Here is an 8,568-nt window from a genome sequence, read left to right as displayed (position 1 = left end):
TTAACTAAAAAACGCCTAAGGGCAAGTGCGTAAGAGCCTACAGGCCAGCCAACAAGCCTCAGGGTCGATTTGTAAACCTAAAGGTTTTTCCTCGAAGTCCAGTTCACCTGGCTAATCATCGACAAACGTCAAAATTCAAGACAAATAAAGACATACTCAAGCAAAGAGAAATTCATGAAAGGAGAAAACCGAAAGGCTTCTCTTTATATGTATGTGCGAAAAAATACAAAGCTTCATTTACAATGTTCTCTAAGAGCATTGTACGAAGAATCAGAAAGGAAAGGCCTAGTCTACATTCCCCTCGGGGACTGCGGCCCCATCGGCCAATACGGTCGGCCAAACTCACCACAGAACAGAGCTGCTGAGCCTCCTCAAAAGTTGAGCACACATCTACTGGCCTGGTCTCGTTGGCCCCAGTAGAACCACTCCTGATGGGAATACGGTCGCTCGACACCCCGCTTGATTTAGGCGGCCCCTGACCTCGAATTTCCCTCGAAGTACCTTCGGCGGGAGAAGAGGGAGGAGGCAGAAAATTTTTGTCCCTCGAAGTACCTTCGATGGGAAAAGAAGACCGCGGCAGAAGAGGAACCATTTTTCCGAGGCTAGAAGCCTCGGATGCTACGGGCTCAGCTCATATACCTTCTTTGAGCCTCCTATCAGGGTTTGCCTCGCTATGAGCACCCTCGTCCTTCGAGGATTCCTTCCGTTTGTTACCATTCCTCGGCCCTGAAGCCGACGATCCTTCCTCCTCTCCGAGGGGACACGATTTCATCTCAAAAAATTCTCCAATGCCTGCGGAGATGGAGCTAATACACATAAAAGAAAGTACCTTTCTAAGAAAATAAACCACACGGCACGTACCGTGGTGTTTTTCTCCCCATCTACCCTTCGACAGGTCTCGCCTTTTACGCCCATTATAGGTCGAGCGAGCTGTCAGCTTCCAAGTCCAATCTGCCAGGCCGGGGACCTCGTATGGCATCCACGGGATTTCTGTAATAAAGAAAAGAAAAGCATCTTTACGGATTTCTCCTCCACCATGAGCAAAAATAATAAAAACACAAGTGTACCACTTACGTGTGAAATTCCATTTCTCAGGAAATAGCAGGAACTCCACGGGGATAATATCGACAGTTCGTACTCGGACGAATCAATTCATCCATCCTCGGTCCCCATCTTCTTCATCATCGGCAACAAAAGGCCTTGCGGATCAACATCGTAAAACAATCAGGCCTCGGTAATGAAAGGGTCGGTACAATCTAATGAGATGGCTAAGGGTGAACTCAAGCCGGGCTCCCTCCGCAAAGAACCTCATTATCAATACTATCCTACAGAACGACGAGTGAACCTGTGCTAGGGTAGCCCGATATCTTTGACAGAAGTCAAGCACAACTCCATCGAGAGGGCCCAACGTAAAAGGGTACGTGTATACGTTCAAAAACCCCTCTGCATGAACCATGATGTTCTCATCCGAGGAAGGTACCTTCAGTATCACTTTTCTCTCCATTCGCAGTCTCTCCTAACCGCCTCGAGATATCCCTCTCCTATTGATGAAGTAGACCTCGACGCATGGTCTCAATGGCCCTGAACATTGGGGGGTCCCTCTAACTTAAGGTCCCTCCTCGAAATGAAACATCTCGAGGTTGGTTCACCAGACGCCGGCAGTGTACCACCGACCGAGCGGGAAGCAGAGGCAGGACTCTCCTTTTCTTGGTCAACGGTCTTGGGCATGGCATCCATAACTATGGTGGAACAAGAAAAGGGAAATAAGAACTTAGGCAAAAGCTTCGAATTAAAATGGTGAAAGAACGGACGCAAGGAATGAAAGCCTTAAGAAAAGGATAGCTGCTCAAAGTAGCGGAATCAAAAGCGAACTCATATATAGAGTAAGCGGTGACTGTCGGACTACTCTAAAGGCTAATTAATTATGACTATGCCATTACCACTTTCGGAGAAGTGTACCGGCGGGACCACCTTGGCCACTTCATGGCCATGTCGTACGAACAAGGTTGTTTGGGGGGTCCCAGATTCCTGTATCAACCTAGCCTCGAGATGGTGCCCGATCTCGAGGATCTCTGTTGCTATAACGATGGGCTCTATGCATCCTAGCCACATAAACCTAGCCTCGAGATGGTGCCCCATCTCGAGGATCTCTGTTATTTGAATTGCGGGTCATTCGAGAAAGTGCCCGATCTCGAGGATCTCTATTATTTAAAGTGCGGGTCATTCGAGATGGTGCCCAATCTCGAGGATCTCTATTATTTGAAGTGCAGATCATTCACCCGATTCTTAAGCCTAAGGGCTACCCGATTTCGAGCCAGTTCTCACTCGGGGACTACTCATAAATCCTCAAGGCTGTCTTTATTTCAAGTTGGAGCAAACGTTCGCTTGATTACTAAGCCCAAGGGCCACCCGAGTTCGAGTGTATCCTCGCTCAGGGGCTATTGGCAAAAGCCTAAGGGCTATCTTTATTTTCAGGTGATGAAGTGGACTTTCACTCGAAGACCATCGACGGTGCCCAAAAGGGATAAGCTTTATTTCGAAGAAATTCGAGGCCCCGTTCTCATCCAATTCGAACTCGGGAGTCCCAGCGGCCTAAATTTGTACCAGATCAATCCAGACCGAGTCCGAGGAATGGCAAAGGGTTTCAGAGAATATCGTATTAACCAATCGAGAACCAAAGGAGTTCCTATGTCCGAGTCCAGTATTCGGACTGATCGATAAAGTCACACGGTGAGGTTTTACGCAAACACAGGCAAAAAGGGAATCTAACACCAGACAAAGCAAATTGAAGAAACTGTCATATTAATAAGCGACGATTACAAAAGCCCGCGAAGGGTTCTTACATAGAAACAAAGAAGCAAATACAACAGATAAAGGGTCTAAACTACTTTCGAGGGTACATCCTCGGACGCGACATCTGCAAAAATCGTTCCCTCGAGGACCCCATTTCAATCTTCAATTCAATATCTTCGAGGAACTCCTCCGAGACAGCTATAGCCTATCAGAGAGCAAAAGCTTTTAACAGGTAGGGAAAATTGTGGCTTGGTGAAAAATTTGGCGAATACGGGTCTCTTCGGCACTAGTATTGTCAAGCCACTTCTTGAGACATTGCACTGGTGTGGGATGCAAAAGTTAGTAGATGATGCCACCTCACTCCATGGAAAGCAAAAGGAACGAGGCGCCACACCAGGTTGAAGTTAAGAGAGATGAGCAGCGGTTTGCAATCCATATATCTTCTAGTGCGGGAAGAATCTGAGGCCTCTATCTCATTATCTCGGGCTAGTAACAATAACAACAACAACAACATCAACCCAGTATAGTCCCACTCAGCCGGGCAAAGCTTTGAAAAGGAGCCATGGCTGCTGGCTGAGTTGCCGCCGTATGACCTTATGGTCACAAGTGTGAACCATAAAGATAGAAATTTGAGAAAGGATATACAGAAGGGAAAGGGCCAAAAGTTGTTGAAGAAGATCGAATGAAATCTTGGCTCAAGCAACCTCCCATTTATAGAAAGGCGGTAACGTAACCGGCGGCGTAATCAATGCCTTTTTGAAAACGTACCGACAGGCGCGATCAATGCTTTTTGGGAAACGGATCGGCGGCGATATCACCACCTTTGGGAAAATAAACCGACAGTGTATTGAATGCTTCTGGGAAGATGAACTGATGGGATGTTTCAGTCATCATGAAAGCTTACGTCATAAGTATGGCGTCATCGTAAGAGGCTTGAGGAAGCTGACGTCATAATAGGAGTATCATAGAAGCAAGAGTTCAAGGCCGTTTCTTATCATTTCACTCTAAGAAACGCGGGGACTATCTGTATACGGCTAAAATCGGAGAGTCCGATTTTATAAGTTATGGCATTTCTCAGCCCGTTTTTGGAAGCCTCGAAGCATAGCTCGAAGTTTGAACCCGGGGCTCGGGGCAGTGCAAATAGTCGGCTATCTCGGACAAGCAGGAAATTCCCAATAGGCACGTGGTTAAAGCTGACCAGGTTTACAAGAATAGTACAAGTCCGTACCGTGACATTAAATGGCTATACCGGCCGTTGATCTTTGTAATAAGTGACTGTACCAGCCGTATATCTTTGTAATAAATGCACCTGTACTGTGTTGGGATTTCCCCTCCTATATAAAGGGGATCCTTGTCATTTTTTGCACACATGATATTGAATACAAGAACAAGAACATTCTCTGCTCTCTAACTTAAACATAATCTCCCTTGATTTTATTACTTATATTTATTACATTGCGTACATTTATTGTGTTTCACTGATTGTTCTTCATTTATTACTCATCATTGATCATAAAGAGCCATCACCAAAGCTCTTCATACTGTTAGTCCTTCATCGGTCATCTTCAATCGAGTTCATTGGCTTAACCTCGAGCTCTTATCTTATTTTCTAGTCTCATACTTAACACCTACTGCCTAACAACTAGCATAAAAATAAATCACGTATTTTTAGAACCACAAAATCAAATCTAATTATAATTACCATTTTCAAGGTAAACAATAAACATATTCGATGGATTTTGATAGTCCTATCTGATCATCAAAAAAATAATATTCTTGCTCTGGTGAAAATTTTCATTTAGTTAGCTAGATTTCCTTGTGCGTTTGCATTTAGTGGCAAGAAGAGTAGCCATAAAACTCTTCACTTGAATGACAAATCGACACAACCCAATTGGTGTCTGATACCCTCTATTCTATAATCCTATTTTTGGCTTGTTGGTCTCATGATTGGGATTGGCTGGCTGATTCTATTATGATGTTACGATAAATAATGTGCCACGGAATCGCGCGTCTTTCTTTATCGCCCGCAGCTCTTTTTATTAGTCTACTTGTGAAGATCTCTCGGGTATTGTAACGACCCGACCGGTCGTTTTTAGAATTCACGCTCCGATCCCCCATTAACTGTTTCCCCTAAGTTCATTTCTGCTATTTTGGTTTGCCGGGACGTTCGGTGTTGAGTTTTGTAGAGTTTTGGAACACTTAGTCCCCTAAATGAGAGCTTAAATGTTGAAAAGTGGTCCATAGTCGGAACAGTGTGAAGACGACCTCGGAATGGAAATCCGATGGTTCTGTTAGCTCCGTTAGGTGATTTCGGGGTTGGGAGCGTGTTCGGAATGTATTTTGGAAGTCCGTAGCTCATTTAGGCTTGAAATGCCGAAGTTTGAATTTTTGAAGTTTCTGGTCCGATAGTGAGTTTTTGATCCGAGGGTCGGATTGGAATTTTGGAAGTTACAGTAGTTCTGTCATGTCATTTGGGATGTGTGCGCAAAATTTCAGGTCATTCGGACGAGGTTCGGGTAGGTTTTTGATCGAAAGCGTGTTTGGTTGGAATTTGAAGTTCTTAGGCTTGAATCTTTGATTAATTCGGGTTTCCGGCGTTGTTTAGGTGTTTTCAAGATTGGTACAAGTTTGAATAAGGTATTAGGTGGTATTGGTACTTTTGGTTGAGGTCCCGGGGGCCTCGGGATGATTTCGAGTGGTTAATGGAAGAGTTTTGGAAGTTGAGAAATAGCAGCATTGCTGCTTCTGGTATCTTTCCGCTTCTGCGGCTTCGGAACCGCAGAAGCGGCCTTGGTCGTCGCAGAAGCGAGATTAGCCCTCCCTCTCAGGAACCGCAGAAGCGGTCGCTATTCCGCATAAGCGGAACCGCAGGAGTGTTATGTGTCCGTAGAAGCGGACTCTGGTCCCTTAAGTGAAAACCGCAGAAGCAGTTGGTTTTCCGCATATGCGGGACCGCAGAAGCGGAAATCCCTGGGCAGAAATAGAAATGTCGAGGGTTTGAGTTCATAAGTTACAAAATCAATTGAGAGCTCGGGAGAGGGCGATTTTGAGTGGGTTTTGAAGAGAAGATTTATTGGGTAACGTTTCTTAATCCCTTCTAGTTATATTTCATTATTTTGTAGTTAAATCCATCATTAAAATTCGAATTTGGGACTAAAATTGGAGGAATTTGGTTAGAACTTCTTAGGCCAAACTTTGGGATTTTGAGTGAGCATTTGACCTCCGATTTGGGAGATTTTTATATGGTTAGACTCGTGAGAATATGAGAGTTCTGAAAATGTAAAAATTATTTGATTCCGAGGCATTGGCCTGAAGGGCATTTTGGTCATTTCACCTAATTTCACGCCGTAGCCTTGAATTAAATAGTAGAATCAGTTGCTTGAGATGTTATTTACAATTTGTGATTTAATTGAATAGATTTGGGCAATTTGGAGTCGAGTACTCGTGGCAAGAACGTGGTTGCTAGTTGATTTTAGCCGGTTCGAGGTAAGTATCTTGTCTAACCTTGTGTGGGGGACTTCCCCTTAGGATTTGAGTCTTCTTTGTTGATTGTATTCCTTGTACGCGAGGTGACGAGTGCGTGCTCGGATCTATTTGTGGAAAATTGCCCCTTTTAGGCTCTTAGATCCTTATAATCACCGAATATGAAGTTGTTCTTGGTACGATTGAGCTCCCTGTTATTAGTTTCACCTCTACATGACTTACTTGGAATTATTTGCCCTTTTTGGTTATTCTTGTTGCCTAATTGACTTTTACTTGTTTAACTGTAGGCATTTACCCTTCTATAGTCACATTATCATTCCTAACTGCTTGTCTTTATCTGGAAAGCATTATTTCTATCTCTCGTGTAATTAATTGGCCTTAATTGGAAAGAAGTTAGATATCCTATGTTTAGTGGATACTTCCTTAATTGTAATTATTTGATTCATGTTAACTTCCTTGTTGTAGAACTGAGTATTATGGAAGCGTTGTTTCGTATTATCTCTCCCTTGTTGAGTTGTTCTTATCGCGCTTAGTATTTCCCTGTTACAGTTATCCCTTGTACGTTAGTTGTACCGTCTTTTGGTGAACGGAATCTCTTGAGTTGATTCTCTTGCTTTGTTCATGTATATATATTGTCATTTGTTGATATTGTGAGGCACGAGGTTTCTGCCGTGCGGTTGTTGATATTGTGATGCACGAGGTTTCTGCCGTGCAGTTGTTGATACTGTGATGCACGAGGTCTGTGCCGTGCTATTGTTGTCATTGATGTTTTGTACATGCGGCGTAATAAGGCGGGATATGTTATATGCTTATATGTGGGTTGCGCATGTGGCGGAATAAGGTGGGAACATTGTGATGCACGTGTGGCGAAATAAGGCGGTGCTTATTATGTTACTAATTGCACACGTGGCGTAATAAGGTGGGCTATGTCAGGGGTTGATTGTAAAGAATTGTGACGTCCTGTGGAGGCTTTCTTATTTGTTTAATATTGTGATTGTGGGTTGCTTACCTGTATGAGATTTATCGCTTGGAAGTTGTGAGGTAATATCGTACGAGCGGTCCGTTCTCCTTTGCATGCTTACTAGCTGGTAGAGTCTTGTTAGAAAACATCTGCACAGGCATACACGTAGCTAAATACTACTATTAGAGGTGATTTCCTCCTGATTTTTGCTAAAGGGTGGAGGCACGCCCCGGTTATCCATTATGTTTGTGAGAGCGGCCCTAGCTAGCCAGTTAGCTGTCAGCGTGACCATGAGATTGATGGGGCACAGGGTGCCAAGTGTTAGGTTTCACATGTCGTGTCTTCGTGAGTTATGGTTTGTCTGAGACTTGGTGAAATTGTGGAAATAGTTGAGTAAGACCTTCGTGAGCATCATTGTAGGATATGAGTTATTGACTTGTTTTCTCCTTGCTGTGCTATGACTTTAGGGTTGGATTGTGATTTTACCGTCATTCGTATCATCATTTATTATATTCTCGTTGTTACTTGTTGTATTTTCCCCTTATTGTGAGTGGTAGCATTTTGGGTCATTCATGCAGTCTTTACCCAATTATATGTCGTTTTCCATTATTCCTATGCTTATACTGTTTATTAACCGGTAGGTGCCTCGACTGTTCCTTGTCACTCCTCCACCGGAGTTAGTCTTGGTACTTACTGGGCACCGTCGTGGTGTGCTCATGCTACTCTTCTGCACATTTTTGTTGTGCAGATACAGGTACTCCCGCTCAGTTCTGTCAGCCTTGGAAGGAGGCGTACCGGTAGAGACTTCAAGATATATCTGCTACGTCTGCAGACCGAGGAGTCCCTTTCCAGCCTTCTGTAATAAGTATAGCTTTCCAGTATTTCTCATTTGTATAGATATTCTTGAGTCAGAGCCTCTTGTGTATCCCCTTAGCTTGTGATTTGTGAGTTTCCGGGTTTTGGGAGTTTGTTAGCTTCGAGAATTATTGTGATATGTGCCGAGCAGCACCTTAGCACCGTTTTATTTTACCAGTTCAGTTTTGTTTATTTTCTTCCGCAATTATGGTCTATCTTTCGCATTGTTAGGCTTACCTAGTCATAGGGACTAGGTGCCATCACGACATGTTCATGGAGAGTGAACTGGGGTCGTGACAGGTATCTACTGCAAAGTCTATTAGTCGTATATTTGTATTAGGGTATGCTGCCTACATCATTACCCCTTGGGGAGTGGTCCTTCTTCCACAGACTTGCGTGAATGCGGGATGATACGTTCACCGATTACCCTTTTTCTTCTCTTCAAATGTTTTTTCATGAAGATAAGTCCTTTTCAT

This window comes from Nicotiana attenuata, chromosome 9, assembly GCF_001879085.1.
Source record: "Nicotiana attenuata strain UT chromosome 9, NIATTr2, whole genome shotgun sequence".
Classification (NCBI taxonomy): domain Eukaryota; kingdom Viridiplantae; phylum Streptophyta; class Magnoliopsida; order Solanales; family Solanaceae; genus Nicotiana; species Nicotiana attenuata.
The sequence above is the reverse complement of the archived record's forward strand: the minus strand, read 5'-3'. Positions refer to the sequence as shown.